Consider the following 16,785-nt stretch of genomic DNA (forward strand, 5'->3'; position numbering starts at 1 on the left):
ACTTAAAATGTAAATACTATAATGGTTAAAATGGTAAATTTGACGTTCTACATATTTAACTCTGAGAAAATGAGCTGCTTCTCAACAGTCTTTATAGAGGTCCTGTTGATGGCGCGTCGAGTGGTCAGAATAGAAGAAGAGGGTGAGACAGGACACTGGGACCTCAGGGCTGGTGCCCAAGGAACCAAGCCAAGGTGGGTGCCCTGTAGGGAGAGGTGTTTCAGGAAGCGGAGCTGGCACTGCTGATGATAGCAACTGACGTTTATTAGGCGCTCAATGTCCAAAGCAATTTCATCTCTATTATTTCGTTATTGCCTTGGAACGATCCTGGGAGGTTAGTCATATTATTACCCCCATTTTACCGACGTTCCTTCTTCATACCTCAGTGCCTCCAGGAAGAGAACCAAAGAAGCCCCTTCACCTCTCAGCCTCCTCCTCTTCCAAGAAGCCTTCCTGGAATGCACACAGCCCAAACGGCATGCAACCCTCAGGAGGGTGGAGTGAAGTTTGTCAGCAGTTCACAGGGCTTCGGGGGCCAACACGGAGGGGCACAGTTTACTTCCCAGGAGTGTCCACTTGGTCCTGCCACCACTAATAGGCTGCAAGCTCCCAAGAATGGGGACCAGGTCTTCCCTTGGGTCAGCTGCGTGCCTAGCACAGTGCTGGGGACACAGTGAGGCCTTGAAAGTGCTTGTAAACAGGTGACAGACTGCCGGGGGTGGCTCTGGTGCCGACTGCAATGGTGGTTCCTCTAACCAAGCTTGCAGGCGGAAGCTGTGACCTGGGCCAGAGAGACTAGCTTGGAAGGAGCAGTGCCAAGTGCAGTGCAGGCACCTCCCTACCGATGGGCTCAGCGTAAAGACAAAAAACATCCTCTGTGCCAGGCCCTTTCACACACAGCCCTGTGTAGTCCTCACAGCCGTATGCCGTAGGACCTGCTTCCCACTGTGCAGAAGAGCATGCAGAGGTCAAGGTCAAGGCCCAGCCAAGTACAGCTGGTGCTGAAGGCCAGGTCTGCCTGCTCCAAGGCTTTTCCTGTCAGATGCCACTGCTGTGCAGCTAGAGGGAGCGCAGGCCCCAAGGTCAGGGGTGCCTGCAGAGGCGGGGCTGGAGGGTGGGATGCACAGCCTCAGGCAGGAGGAGGCTGGCGGAAACCCCTTCCTGGAATCCCTTCCCCGGGCCAGGCGGGGAGCGTCTGCCAGAGGCCTCAAAATACAACCAAAGAACTGGGCACAGAGTCAGAGACGGGTTCAAATCTCAGAGTGCCCCCAGTTAGCCAAGTGACTTGAGGTTCAATGTAACATCGTTTCCTCATTTGTAAAAATAGACAGTAGCAACGATCTTCTTCCTCTGCAAGAATGAATAAAACTGATGTATGGAAACACAAAATGAGCTTTCAGACGCCACAGGGCTTAGCACACAGTGGGATTCAGCCAGTGTTTGCTGAAGGATTATTAAACAGCCAGGGATCTGTGTCAGTGTGGCTCTTGGGGCCCAGTGATCACAAGATCGCTCCCTCACATGTATATGGATTTTATAAGCACTTAGCTGATTTACTTTGAGGATCCTGGGTGGTGTGTTGGAAGACAGCTTTCCACTTGCAAGGGAGGAAATTGAGGCCCTGAAGGTGATGTGACTTGTGCAAGGTCCCACGGCTGGTGGGGGAGGAGCTGAGACAGGGCTCACTGCACCCTTTCCAGGTCAGAGAGAAGAGAGCCCCGGGCCGCCTACCCTGCAGGCTCGCAGAGGCAGGAGGGGACCACGCTCTGCTCACTCCAACAGATGAGGCACCCCTGCTCTCTGCCGCCAGTCCTGTCGGGGCACCCACGCTGTAATCATCTCCCTACTTCCTGAGGTCCCTGTAGAGCCTCCAAGACAGGGCTTGGGTGCTGCTTTCATCTGGATCCAGAATGCCCAGCCCAGTGCCTGGCACACAGGTGCTCAGTACATGCTCAGTGAGTACCTGGATGAATGGATGAATGAATGTCCCTATGAACATACGGTTTTTTTCCGGAGACGGATGCCCAGATACACACTCTCCGCTCAGCATCCTGCTTCATTCAGAGGAGGTTTAGGCCGGATGTTTTGCAGGGGGCGTGGGGTCAGGTTAGGCAGGGCAATGTCTGCAGTGCTGAGCTGTGAGATGGTGGGGCCGATGGAGAGAGAAAGGGAAACCCAACTGAGAGAGGAGAGGGGACCGGACTGGGGACCTCCTCTGGCAATAGTGACAGCAGAGCCAGCTGCAAGGGTGATGCCCTGGTCAGGCACACAGCGCCCCACGCTCAGAAGAGCCTTGGACTTGATTTAATGCTTTCCTGCTGCCATCTTGGAATTCTTAATTTTGGAACAAAGGCCCCACAAGACTATCTTAAGTTTAATTACTTTATTAATATCCCAAACAGAATTTATTATAATTTTACTTTCCTGCCTTTAACGAAAGCAAACTCATCAATAATATTTTCAAAAATTTACTTTTTTTATCTTGTAATAACCAATAATGGAAAAGAATCTGAGAAAGAGTATACGTATATACACACACACACATATGTATAACTGAATCACTTTGCTGTATGCCTGAAACTAACACAACATCGTAACTCAACCATACTTCAGTTAAAAAAAAAAACTTACTTCTTTGCTAACCTCATTTTCAATGGAGAGAATTCCCATGTTTGGCAGTTTCTCTTGACCAAGTGACATTTAAAAAAAAAAATTAATTCACTTCAGCTTACTCATTCTGCTTTAAAGTTTTGTTATTTTGGTCATTGCAGATTTTTTACACTAATTTTGATTTCTTTTAAACATTGCATTACAATATTATTTCTCAGGAGTTACTGTTTAGTCAGTACAAAATTTATTTGGGACAATGAAAAAGTCCTGGACATGGATAGTGGTGATGGTTACACAATAATGTGAATGTACTTAATGCCGCTGAATTGTCCACTTAAAAATGGTTAAACTGGGAATGTTATGTATATTTTGCCACAGTAAAAATATATGTGTTAATTCTCTTGATTGCTGGGTTTTTCAGATTCCCTCTTAAGTTTGCGCCTGAGATAAGTGCCTCACTCACCCTAGTCCAGCCTTAACCAAGATGCAGAGGCCCCGGGAGCAAAGCTGAGACCCAGTAAGGATGCACCACTTACACTGTTGGAGATAAAAAAGGATTTTGAATTTGAGCTGGAAGGTGAGTATAAGAGAGAGGTTAGATTTAATCAATGCTCACAGTTCAAATGAAAAATAGAAGTGTTATTAAAAGGTGGGTCCTTCATGTATACACTGATGTGTATAAAATTGATGACTAATAAGAACCTGCTGTATATAAAAAAAAAATATATCATTCAAGTCATCCAGTGATGGAATGTCACAGTTGATTGTATGACTGATTTGACCAATAACAGAGTGATGGGAGTAACAACAACAAAAAAAAGTGGGTCCTTGTTTTCACAGAGAAGAAACATAAAGCTTATGAGGTGGGAATTGTTTCCAACGATAACATCTGTTTAATAATGTGTTTATTGAGCACTTACTATGTACCAGGAATCGTGCTAATGCTTTGCTTGCATTCTCTTGTTTAATCCCCACAACAGTGCAATGGAGTGAGAGGCTCCTATTATCTTCGGTTGTAGACAGGTAAACAGAGGCAAAGGGAGGTTAAGGAAATGGCCTAAGGCAGCACCACCAGTGAGTGGTAGGGTGGAGTTAGAAGCCAGGTCCCTGCCATCCTGCTCTTAACCTCTACCCTCTCATCACCTCTCATACCCCTCTCATCACCTCTCATACCGTCGCTGGCTACCAGTTATAAACTGCCCACCGACATCCCAACAGAATCACTGTTCGTTTCATTCTTTCAATCATTTATGCACTCATTCATCCAACAAAAAGATACATCAAGGTAGATATGGATGAAGCACAGGGCAAACCCAAATCGGGAGAGGTCAAAACTGACTGGGGCCATCAGGAAGGGCTTCCTGGAGGTGGTGGCCTTGCAGCTGTTCTGGAAGTCTGTGCAGGCTCACAACGCCCAACTCCATGAGGACAGCTTGCCCGTAGGTAACAAGGACAGTGTGGGATATTGGCAGGAGCAGGGACTGGGAATTCTACACCGTGATTCTGGTCTCTTCTCTGCCTCTAACCTCCTGAGATCTTGGGCAATGCACTACCAGTCCTGTGGGCACTTGGCTCCCTCATCTGAAAAAAAGAGCAGGCCTGACTCCACCTTACTGGTTTTCCATTCCGAAAGAGAAAGGAGAAAACATACATCACATGCCCAACAGATGTGTCAGAGAGTAAAATATTTTGTGTCTGGAGATGAAAGCAAAGGCAATTAATTATTTTTTTTTAAATTATGCAAACTTGCACGGTGAGGATAAATGAATATGTTTGAGCTGGAATATGTTTGAGCTGGTTGCTATGCTCTATTACTTCCCACCTCCCTCACGGTTCACTGTAGCTAAATATTTGTCCAATATTTATATTGAATAAATTCCTTTAACATATTAGTGGGTCCTCCTGATTATAAAAATAACAAACTAAGTAACTGCATAATCAAGAGAGGTCCTTTAATATTTAAAGTGCCTCACCCTTCTCTCCTCCTGCTTTGACAAGCTAGAGACGGGGGGGGGTGGGGGGGGGGTGGGGGGGGGTGGGGACGGGACGGGGGGCGGATGGAGGGAAGGGGGGAATGTTCTTCATCGTAAACCTTCAGCACTTTTCTCAGGAGCAGCAAATGGGCTGTGGCCGTGCCTCCTGCTTGCCTGCCATACATGCTGACTTTGAAAACGTGCCCGCGAAGAGTTTAGGAATTCTTGTCGCAGCTGACCGGGACAAACTCGGCTAAGAGGCATGTTACTGTAAGAGGAGGTGGGAAGTGAGGGGGCAGGAAAGCTTGGTGCCCTCCGCCACCAGCCTGAGGGAAAGCTAGACCAGCACTGGAGATAAAGTAGTAGCTCTGGGTCTCAAGCACATCTCCAACCTTTCAGAATAGGTGTCTGCTCTTCGATCTCTACTAGTCACCTTAGTGGTGCCTCAGCTCCCCACCTGTTCTGCCTGCTTCTGGACCTACTTATAAACTGACTCCTTGGAACAGCCCACATGCAAACCCTCTAAGGCAGAGCTGCTGGGGTTGGCCAATCACCAGCCAGCAGCCTCCTAGGTATCCGCCCCTTGTCCAATCAGCTAACGCCAGGGTGGAAACACTGGAGGGTGCTCTGCCTATCAGGGTGAGGTGTCCGCCCCTGGTCCAATCAGCTAAGGCCAGATGGAAACATTGGGGGATACTTTGAAGAGGACTGGGAGTGGGCAGGCATGTCTGAACAATTCAATGAGGAAGCTGTTTCTGGTAGTTTCTCTTCTTGGAGAGAGAATTGTTGAGAGAAAAGTCAAGAAAGACTGTGCTTTACTTTCTCTAAATAATAATAGTAATGAAGAAAAGGAGGGGAAAGTTGCACACATTTACTGAACTCTTGGTATGTACTAGGTGCTGGGTCTCACATGCCTATCTTGTTTGATTTGCAGACTCTGCTGAGTCGTCCATGTGTTCCTCCAGATCCTCTCTTTACTCTTCCCCCTACAATTCTGGCTGCTGGGGAGGCAGACAGTGATGGAGCAAGTGGATAGGGCCCCTGGACTCTGGCTTCCTGTGGGGTTCAGCCAATGAGAGGCGGCAGGAGGGCAAGAAGAGGGAGAGTCAGGGGTTTGTATTCCCCTGACCCCCGCCCTGTAGACCTGACTGTGACCCTGGATCGGGCTCTCCTCTCCTTCTGGGTTCTGGTAACTATGCCCTCCCCTCCCCACTGCCCCTGTTTCTCAAGGCCTAGGGTAGTTACAGCTGGCTGCAACCCACCACTTTGTAATAGGCTCTTTATATATAAACTCTTCTTGAATAACCCTAGAATTATATTTCAAAATTGCCACCTGTTTCCTGCTGGGCCCTAATCGATCCCTGGCCTGCCTGAGGTAGATGCTGCTCTGTCTTCCTTTGCACGGATTAGGAAGGCAACACTTAGATAGGTTACAGAATTTGCCCAGTGTCACACAGCATAAACCAGCGGTCCCCAACCTTTGTGGCACCAGGGACCGGTTTCGTGGAAGACAATTTTTCCACGGACGGGGGGAAGGGGCGATGATTCAGGAGGTAATGCGAGTGATGGGGAGCGATGGGGGGCGGCAGGTGAAGCTTTGCTCTCTCGCCTGCAGCTCACCTCCCGCTGTGTGGCCCGGTTCCTCACAGGCCTTGGACCCGAATCGGTCCGTGGCCTAGGGGTTGGGGACCTCTGGCATAAATGACAGTGAGATTCCAAACCCTGATCTGATGCCAAAGCCAAGCTCTTTATCACTTAAGAGTACACCTGCCAAAGTGACCAAGTGGTATCACACCCAGACATCTGTGGGTCACGGTCCAGGCACTGTCTACACAGGTGACACCCCTCATGAGATGCCTGGAAATGACTCAGCAAAGACTGAACAGCAGGGGGCTTCCCTGGTGGCGCAGTGGTTAAGAATCCGCCTGCCAATGCAGGGGACACGGGTTCGAGCCCTGGTCCGGGAGGGTCCCACATGCTGCGGAGCAACTAAGCCCATGCTCCACAACTACTGAAGCCCATGTGCCACAATTACTGAAGCCCGGGTGCCTAGAGCCTGTGCTCCGCAACAAGAGAAGCCATCGCAGTGAGAAGCCTGCGCACCGCAACGAAGAGTAGCCCCTGCTCGCCGCAACTAACGGAAACCCGAGCACAGCAACGAAGACCCAATGCAGCCAAAAGTAAATAAATTTAAAAAAAAAAAAGAAAAAAAAAGACCGAGCAACAGGACAAGCCAAGTTCCAGAGGGAGCACTGGCCCTTCCGAGCCTCGACAGGGAATCTCTCCAGGATAAAGAACACGGACGGAACTTCATATAAATAACAGATGGAGGAACGAAGGGAGAAGGCAGGGAGCAAGCCGTGATAAGAGGGGAAGAGGGAAAGGGAAGCAGCGAAGAAATACAGCTTCAGCTGCAGACACTCAAGAATGTACCAGGAGACAGATGAAGGGGGAGCCGAAATCCTGTTGAAGGACAGTCGGACAAGTTAAGACTGGACTTTACTGGGATTAACTGGGAGAGAAAAGAAGAGGACGAGGGGTTGTGGGGATGCTCTGGGGTTACCGCTAAGATACTGCTGTCGACAGCAGGGGAAATGGAGGATTTGGAGGCCCAGCGGAATTGTCCCCAAGGTGAGGCCAGCAAAGTGCTGCATAAAAGCACCGTACTTGGAGCCGATGGCCCGGGGTTGCCTTGAGTGAATAGACTCTGAGGCCTGTAGGGAGAGCTATTCTCAATCCCAGCCGGAGGGAAAAGGGCTGACAGATGTGCTCGGACCACTGAGCTGTAGGGACAAGGAGGGGACAGAGGGCAAGATGAGTGGGGCTTCATGTGAGACCTAGGCTGCAGAAGGCACTGGTGCGCCAACGGTCCAGGGTGGCGGGAAGGGATCACTTGGGCAGTGAGAGTGGGTGGGGGAAGAGGAATGATGCAAAAGAATCAGAATTTGGGGGAAAAGAAGGAGAAACTCTAATAGCTCAGAGGCAGGAGAGAAAAGGAAGTAGGGGAAAAGACAGATATGACAATAAAAATGGGGCCATCTTTCAACTTTTACAATTGTTATGGGTTGAATTGTGTCCCCCATAAAAGATATGCTGAGGTCTTAACCCCTAGACTTTAGTTGGAGACAAGGTCTTTTTAAAAAAATTGAGATGTAATTGACACATAACATCGTGTTAGTTTTAGGTGTGCAACATAATAATTTGATATATGTACATATTGCACAATGATCACCCCAAGAAGTTTAGTTACCATGCATCACCACACGTAATCAAAATTTTTTTTTCTTGTGATATGAACTTTTAAGCTCTACTCTCTTAGCAACATTCGTATATACAATACATTATCGTTAACTATAGTCACCATGCTGTATATTACATGCCCAACTCACTTATAACTGAAAGTTTGTATGTTTTGACCTACTTTACCCAATTCCCCCACCTCCCATGCCTGCCTCTGGTAACCACAAATCTGCTCTTTGTATCTTTAAGTTCGGTTTTGTTTTAGATTCCACATATAAGTGAAGATCATTTCTGTCTGACTTATTTCACTTAGCATAATGCCCTCAAGGTCCATCCATGTTGCTGCAAATGGCAGGATCCCCTTCCTTTTTATGGCTGAATGATACTCCATTGTATGTATACCATGTTTTCTTCATCCATTCATCCCTCCGTGGACACTTAGGTTGTTTCCATGTCTTGGCTATTGTAATGGAGAGAGGGTCTTTACAGAGGAAATCAAGTTAAGATGAGGTCATTAGGGTGGGCCCTAATCCAATATGACTGTGTCCTTATAGAAGGGGGAAATTTGGACACTGAGATAGCCAGGCACAGAGAGAAGATGGTGTGAAGACACACAGGGAGAAGGCCGTGTGAGGAGGGAGGATTGGAATGACCCATCTTGCAAGCCAAGGATCACTGAAGATCGCTGGTGACACCAAAAGCTAGGAAGAGGCTCTCTGTGAGAAAAGAAATTTCTGTTGTCTTAAGCCTTCCAGCTTATGGTACCTTGTTCTGGCCGCCCTAGGAAACGAATACAGCAATTATGAAAGTGGGGGGGGGGGTGACAGGAAGGAACAGTAAATGCCCAGTGTGGCCAGCGTGGACCCTGGGAAGAAGGTGGGTATGAGGGGGTCTCAAGTTCTGGGAGAGGAGCCCCGGGAAGCATTCCCACAGGGTCACTCTCTGTCTGCTGCAGTTCCCCAAACTCCTCACACTGTTCCCTCTGCCAGAATGCACTCCCCCCAACTTCACATGCTCCCCATCTGTTAAGACAGAGCTCCAAGGCGCTCTCCTCTGTGAGATGTTTCCTTATTCCAGCCTCTTTGAGATTAATCAGAAGGTCTTGATCTGTCTTCTCGTTGCCCAGCACTGGATGGACGCTGCTTTAGGAAAGTGCCATCTCTGCCCTGTCATCTGACACCTGGATGCCCATCTGCCAGCCCTCCTTTCTGCTGCCCACCTGAGCCCCTCTCCCGCTCTGCCCCCAGCACCCGACACAGTGCTGGCACGCAGGAGGACCCTAAAACGCCTTGGCTGGACTCAGTTTGACTCATCATCTGTCACTCCCATAACATCAGGAGCAGCAAGCCCAGACAATGATGTTTTTATACTTCTCAGAACTGCTTTCAGTGTCTCGTTAAGTAATTGCATGCTTAATATTGCCGGGAAATAGTCTCTAAATGCCAGAGTGGGAGAAAGCAGTTTTCAAAGTACAGGAAATGATACAGTTTTTGCTCAAGTCTCCAGCTCGCTTCTAAATGGAGAAACAGAATATTCCCAAATCCATAAAAAAAAAAAAAAATTTGATAGATAATACAGATGTTCCTTGCTTTACAAAATAGATTGTCCTGGCAATATTGGGTGTAAATCAAATTTCTTAAAATTAAATTACACTGAAAATGCACCATGGGAACGTGCTTTTAAAAGGAATCCTGCAATGAATTCTTTTGTAAATCAAAGAGACACTCATTCATTTGGTCATTCAGTCATTTATTTATTCCAGCAGTCCTCAGCCCTGGCCAAACATCAGAATCACCTGGGGAACTTTTAAAAAATATACCATATTGAAGCCCCACCCCTAGAGATTTCCTTTTAATTGGTCTGGGGTGGGGCCCAGGTCTCAGTATTTTTAAAAACTCCCAGAAGATTCTGATGTGCAGCCAGGCTCGAGAACCACTGGTTTATTCAATAAACATTTATTAAGAACCCTCTAAGTCAGACCCGACTAAGTGCTGGGAATTGAGCGGCTACTAATAAGACACAGCTTGTTTCCTCCCAGGAGCTTGGAGTCTAGAGGCCAACATAGATACATTAGCAGACAATTTCCCTTGTAATGTGAAGTCTGGGACTAATATATTGGAGTTCGTCTATTTTATAAATTTTGATTTTTCATGCAGCTGATTGGGCTTTTTGCTTTTTGTATTAACTGAGACACAGTTAAATAACATCTTTGAGACTGTTTTATCTGGTCTGACACAAGATTTCTTTCTGCTGGTGTTTATTTGCCTTATGTGTCTTTCTCTATATCTTTACTTTCCATATTTCTGTGGCATCCTATTTTAGCTTTATCTCTTAAACATCATAGAATTCGGTCATGAAAAATTCACTCTGAAAAAAAATCTCACTCTTTTAATAGATGAGTTTGATCCATTTATATCTGCTGCATGTATCTGGGCTGACTTCTGCCACCTGGCTCTGTGTTTTCTATTCACTATGGTTTCTCACTGCTTTTCTCTTTTCCTGCTTTATAACATTAAATCAAGTCTTCATTAGTTTCTTCCCCCCTTTCGATTGTTTGGAAGTTATTCTTTTATAATTTTAGCGTTCGACCTTACTTTTTCAAGTTGAGTGCTTAACTTCTACATTACGAAATATTTCTGTCATCCTCCGGGAAAATACAATGATTTTATTTATTCATTTTATTGAAGTATAGTTGATTTACAGTGTTGTGTTAGTTTCTGGTGTATAGCAAAGTGATTCAGTTATATATATATAGAATATATATATAGAGAATATATATATATATATAACTTGTTTTCTATGTCTGTGAGTCTGTTTCTGTTTCATACAATGATTTTAGAGTGTTTTAACTCTTATCTTCTACCTCCCAGTTTTCCTCTAATTTTTGTCAAGTATTTTAGTTCTTTCTTGTGTTTAAAATTCCCCCAACTCATGAATTTTTAAAATTTTATACAAACAATGTTTGTTTAGATTTAGCAGCATATTTACTAATTTCATTTCTGGCCAATTTCTTCTTGAATCTGACTCCTTTTTATTGGATTTAATATTTTTCTCTTTGGATTAGGTCTTTTACTAAGGTCCACAATCCCATATACTCATTTCTGAATTCAAAAAGCTTTAATAACTGAAAATTATTGAAAATCTTTTCTACAGAAATATTAGTGTATTTAGTTAGGAGCTGCTGCTCCAGACTGCACTGCAGTGTGATATGTGATACTTTCTCAAATATGAAACATTTTAGGCCACCTTCCACACCAGCTCAGGCCACATGTCGTGAAAGGGTGATTCCATACCCCTGTGAATGGAAAAGGACCTCCAGCCTGAGAGGGTGACACGTCATGGCCCATCTTCCGGATGCTTCCATTCAGAACCAATCCCTTCTTCCTCCAGCATTTTATGACTAGTTTATAACAGAACTTGTACCTGTCATTCAGGTCTTGCGTTTGTCACTGGTCACCAAGGGTCCCCCTGCTACACACTTGTTCTACTTCCTTGGGGGCCTCTGTAGCCTGATACCCACCCCTTCATAAACCATCTTCATATTACATTTCAAGCAATATCAGATTATACATCTTAGACCAAGGTCTAGCTAGGTCTTGAGATGATTTAGGGGTGGGAAATCTCCTCATCCATATTTTCTTTATACATTGTCAATTGAAAAATAAAACGCTGAATGGTATTTGTCTACTATGAAAGTACTTTCGTATGCATGAAAAAGCAGATGTGTGTGGACATGTACGTGTGTGTATGTGTAAGGAGACACAAGACATTGCTAATAGCATTTAATTCTCGGGTGGAAAGGAGATTTGATTCTAGTGAATATCCTTTTGTTTGGCTTACCTTTCTTCTACCACATGCAAACATTATTTTCAACTTAAAAAAACCAATTAATATGAAACAAACAGCAACATGCATAAAAACATCCCTTTGCTCTGTCTTGCACTCACCGTTCCCCTCTGTCATAAAACAAAATATTCTCATCCACTTGTTGTGTGAAGGACGCTATGAACCATGGGGTCTGGGTTTTCCCAGTTCCCTTCAAAAGGAAACCTTTTGGTTTTTTGGTTTTTTTTTTTAATTTTATTTATTTATTTTTGGCTGCATTAGGTCTTCGTTGCTGTGCGAGGGCTTCCTTTAGTTGCGGTGAGCAGGGGCCACTCTTCATCGCGGTGCGCGGGCCTCTCACCATCGCGGCCTCTCTTGTTGCGGAGCACAGGCTCCAGACGCGCAGGCTCAGTAGTTGTGGCTCACGGGCCCAGTTGCTCCGCGGCATGTGGGATCTTCCCAGACCAGGGCTCGAACCCGTGTCTCCTGCATTGGCAGGCAGATTCTCAACCACTGCGCCACCAGGGAAGCCCAAACCTTTTGGTTTTAAACACACTTGGAAGAGATGATCTTTTTGGTGCCCCAGTCTTTGGACTGTGACCCATGTACTTCCAAGAAGCTCTTGGTCCTGTCACTGTCCCTTCGGGAGATGGCTCACTTGGGTCATTGAGGCTGGCCCTACCCAAGGGTGTCAGCCTGGCTTTGGTGTTGGGTTAGCAGAAGGAGGGAGCTTGGCCTTCTAGGGACACAGAAGGCACTCAGGAACCCAGGGTGTGAAGGCTGAGGGCTGCCACTGGCTCCTGCTGTGCCAACCTCAGGACAGAGCGTGCCGGGTGACCCCAGAGGAGATGCACCAGCCAAGGAGCGCAGGCTGCATCTTGTCAAGAAGAGTGAGTTACTGTCGGATCTGCTTTTCAGAAAGAGGGCAGTGCCAGGGGGCTGGGGGGACTGGGTCTCTGCAGGACAGGGTTAATGCTCAGCAGGGCTGCTGTGAAAATTCAGCGAGAACACGTGCGTCAAATACTGATGCCTCTTACGTTATAGCCTTTGATCCAATTTCCTCTCTTCCTTATCTCTCCTCTTGTTTGCTGCAGCCCTCCTCTCCTCTCTGCAAACTATCTAATGGATTTCACCACCCTCTCATCCTCTTTGCTGTCTTCCTCTTTTCAAAAAGTCTTTCATTTAAGAACTGTAATGGGGTGTGGGGTGAAGAGGCATTAGACAATTATGCCAGCGGCTTTTATGTGTGTGATGGAGGCATAGATCACATCAGAGAAGACGTTCCTTCTTTTTTTTTTCTTTTTATAAATTTTATTACTTTTTTTTAGTCCTCAAGAAACACAACGTGTGACTATATTTTCAGTGTAAAAGTTAAAAACTGCACATAAAGCTAAAGTGTTTCTTGACCCTTCCCATGTTAATCTTCTCTTTGGAAGTAGTCAAGGAAACTAGTTTGATGAGTCTAGTTTTCTTGAACTTTTTCTGTATATTATATCCTTAAATAAGGTCCAACAGAAATACATAGCACTGTTTTGTACTTGTCTGTGAGTGTGTGTGTGTATTCTGTTTTGCATACAGTGACTATACTTTACAAATTGTTCTACAACTTGCCTTTCTATTCAACATCTTGTCTTGGTCATATTTCCACACCAGTTCTTAGAGATGGGCCTTGTCTTTTTAATTGTTACGCGGCACTGCATGGTTTTGAGTGGTACAAACTCTTGTTGCCCATCTAGTACCTACTTTGTTAACAGAACCTGATTATGTTGGCATCTTAGTCAGCTCAGGCTGCCATAACGAAATACCACATTCTGGGGGTTTTAAGAGACAGAATGTGTTTTCTCATGGTTCTGGGGCCTGGAAGTCCAAGATCAAGGTGCCAGCAAGTTTGGTTTCTATTGAGAGCCCTCATCCTGGTTTTAGATGGCTTCTTTCTCCCTCTGTGTCCACATGACCTCTTGTGTGCTCATGTGGAAGAGCTGAGAGGGGAGATACTATGCATAAAATAGATAACTAGTGAGAACCTACTGTATAGCACAGGGAACTCTACTCAGTGCTCTGTGGTGACCTAAATGGGAAGGAAATCTGAAAAAGAAGGGATATATGTATACGTATAGCTGATTCACTTTGCTGTACAGTAGAAACTAACACACTATTGTAAAGTGTGTAACAACACACTATTGTAAAGTGTGTTTTATTATCCAATAAAAATTTTAAAAAATTAAAAATAAAATTGAAGATCTGAGAGGGGAGGGAGAGGTGGGGAGTAGAGGGAAAGAGAGATTTCTTTCTTATAAGGCCCCCAGTCCTGTTGGATTAGGGCCCCACCCTTATGACCTCTTTTAATCTTAATTACCTCCTAAAACCCTATTTCCAAATACAGTCACTTTGGGGGTTAGGACTCCAACATATGCATTTTGGGGGCACAGTTCAGTCCATAGTAGTTGGGGAGGCAAGTGACTGCCTTTGGAAAGTGTTTCCCTTCACATCTCACATCCCTACCTATTACACTGCCTGGTCTACAACATGTGCTCAGTAATGGCTTGTGAGGTTTATTATTTATTCATTTAAAATAATAATAATAATAAATATAATAAATAAATAAAAGTTACCACTGATGAGCCGGGTGACCTTGGGCAAGTGATTGTCAAATGGAGACAGTACTAGCTTAAGTGTATTGAGCACTCACTACGTGTCAGTCACTGTTCTAGCACTTTCTGTGCATCATTTCACATAATCCTCTCAAACCTAGGGGGCTGGTACAATTGTTAGACTATTTTCCAGGTCAGAAAACTGATGCACAGAGAGGTGAAGCAGATCACCCCAGGTCGTGCATCTAGAGAGCAGAGGAGATGGGATGTGAACACAGGCACTGTGGCCCGAGCCCTGCTCCTTCCTGGGTTACCTGCTGAAGTGGGTGGCCAAGAGCACTGACACGAGGACAGGTGGGGAAAGGCTTTCTGCATGCTAACTGCTCGATGAACTATTGCTATTATTATCGCTTCCCCTTCACCTCCATCTCATCATTATCATCCTTATTACAGGCCCTGTAAAATAAAATAAAGTAAAATAAAATAAAATAAAATAAAATAAAATGTGATTAAAGTGTATTTTCCCATTGCAAAACATGAACCAAGTTCTGGTCTCAGGTGGCAAGAAATTAGAAGACTCTTATCCCTCCATGCTGATATTCTGATACCCAGTCCTAGCCGTAGCATCTATGTGCCAGACCCTGTGCTGGTGACTTCACACACACTATTTCAGATCTTTACAACAGGCCCACAGGGCTCCCCTTTTTACAGGCTAGAAAGCTGAAGCTCTGAGAACTTAAAAGAATTGCCATCGGTCCCACAGAGGGAAGCAAAATACCTGTGCCTCAAATTCTGGCCCATCTGGCTCCAAAGCTTCCATGTTTTATCTTGAAAAGAAAACTGCAACTTGGATCTGCTGTTTCCCCTCCATTACCCATTCAAGGCCACTGGGGAAAGCAGGACATGGGTGATTCTTGCTCCTTTTCAGATCCTATAGAAAGGAATTTGGGAGTCCCAGCTGCTGCCCATATGACTGTCTTTGCAGAAGCTGTAGGTGGGGTTTGCATAAATGTGCACTGCTGCATGCTGCTGCAGGGGAGGGGCCCGTGAAACGCGGGGTATCTGACAGCGAAGGGAGCAGGCGGGGAAGCAGAGCTGTAAGGACAAGCATCCCTCCCTCAGAAGGGGCTCTGAAAGTTTCCTTCACTACTTTCACCCGCAGTTTTGAAGCCTCAGGCAGATGAGGTCCCGGGGCATCAGCAGATCTGAGTGACAGGTTGCTCTGAGGAACCAGTGGCAGTTCTTGTCCACCATTTGGATTTCTCTAAATCACAAAGGCCAAGGCCAGGCTTAGATTCCTGGCAGTCAGTTCGGCAGGTTGTGGTTGAATCCTGGAGGGCTTCGTCCAAAGGCAGACCCACCCTCAGCCCTCTGGAGAGCACAGGAGCCTTGCAATCAGTACTCTTGGGGTGGAGTCCAGCTCTAGCCCTTTCTCCTTGTGGGTGACCTTAGGCAAGTTGCTTCGTCCCCATCAGCCTGGGTTTTTTGATCTGGAACATTTGGTGGTTGCTCAAGTTCAAGGAGACGGTGGCGGCAAGTGTCTGGTGTCAGGTTCAGAGCTCAGCACAGAACTGGGGCTCTCTGTAAATGGCACTTCTCCTCCCTTCTCTCATTTGCTCTGCAGAACCCCCGATGCTACACAAATGCCAGGACCAAGGTCCTGTTGTCTGGGCCTCCTCCTCTGACTGGGGCTCTGGAAGGGCCTGGGAGGACCCTGGCTTCAGAACTGCCAATAGCAGTCTCAGGAGATGTGGCTGAGTGGTGACAGCAGCAGAATGGGAGGTAAGGATTGCAGGCTCAGCTATGTGCCTCTCCCCTCCTGGGGTCCCAGTCCTGGACCAGACTAAGTGGATTGGAGAGGCTTTCACATTGGGAGCTCTCCGAAAATGGAAACTGGGTGTCAGAGGAAACAGCTCTCTCCAGACCACATCCTCACTCTCCAGATTGCCCAAGAAAACTGATGTCAAATAGAATCTCATGTGGGTTGGTTTTATTCGCTCATTCTTTCAAAATATATTCAGAAGCCAACCCTTTCCATCCACCTCCACAGAGTCCCCATCATGTCTTTTTAAAAACAATTTATTTGTTTATTTATTTATTTATTTTTGGCTGCGTTGGGTCTTTGTTGCTGTGCGCAGGCTTTCTCTAGTTGCGGCGAGCGGGGGCTGCTCTCCATTGTGGTGCCCGGGCTTCTCATTGCGGTGGCTTCTCTTGCCGTGGAGCATGGGCTCTAGGTGTGCAGGCTCAGTAGTTGTGGTGCACAGGCTTAGTTGCTCCATGGGCCTGTGAGATCTTCCCGGACCAGGGCTCCAACCATTTTCCCTTGCATTGGCAGGCGGATTCCTAACCACTGCGTCACCAGGGAAACCCCCCACCTTCTCTTATCTGGATTGCTGCGATAGCCATTTATTGGTCCCTCTGCAGTCATGAATCAGGTCAGGCCCTTCCTCTGCTCAAAAACCTTCAATGACTCCCCATTTCCTATTTAATAATGCAGAATGATCCCTCTTGCGGCACTCCCAGCCTCCATTACCCTGTCCTAATTG

This window comes from Balaenoptera borealis (assembly GCF_965194805.1).
Source record: "Balaenoptera borealis genome assembly, chromosome: 3".
Taxonomy (NCBI): Eukaryota; Metazoa; Chordata; class Mammalia; order Artiodactyla; family Balaenopteridae; genus Balaenoptera; species Balaenoptera borealis.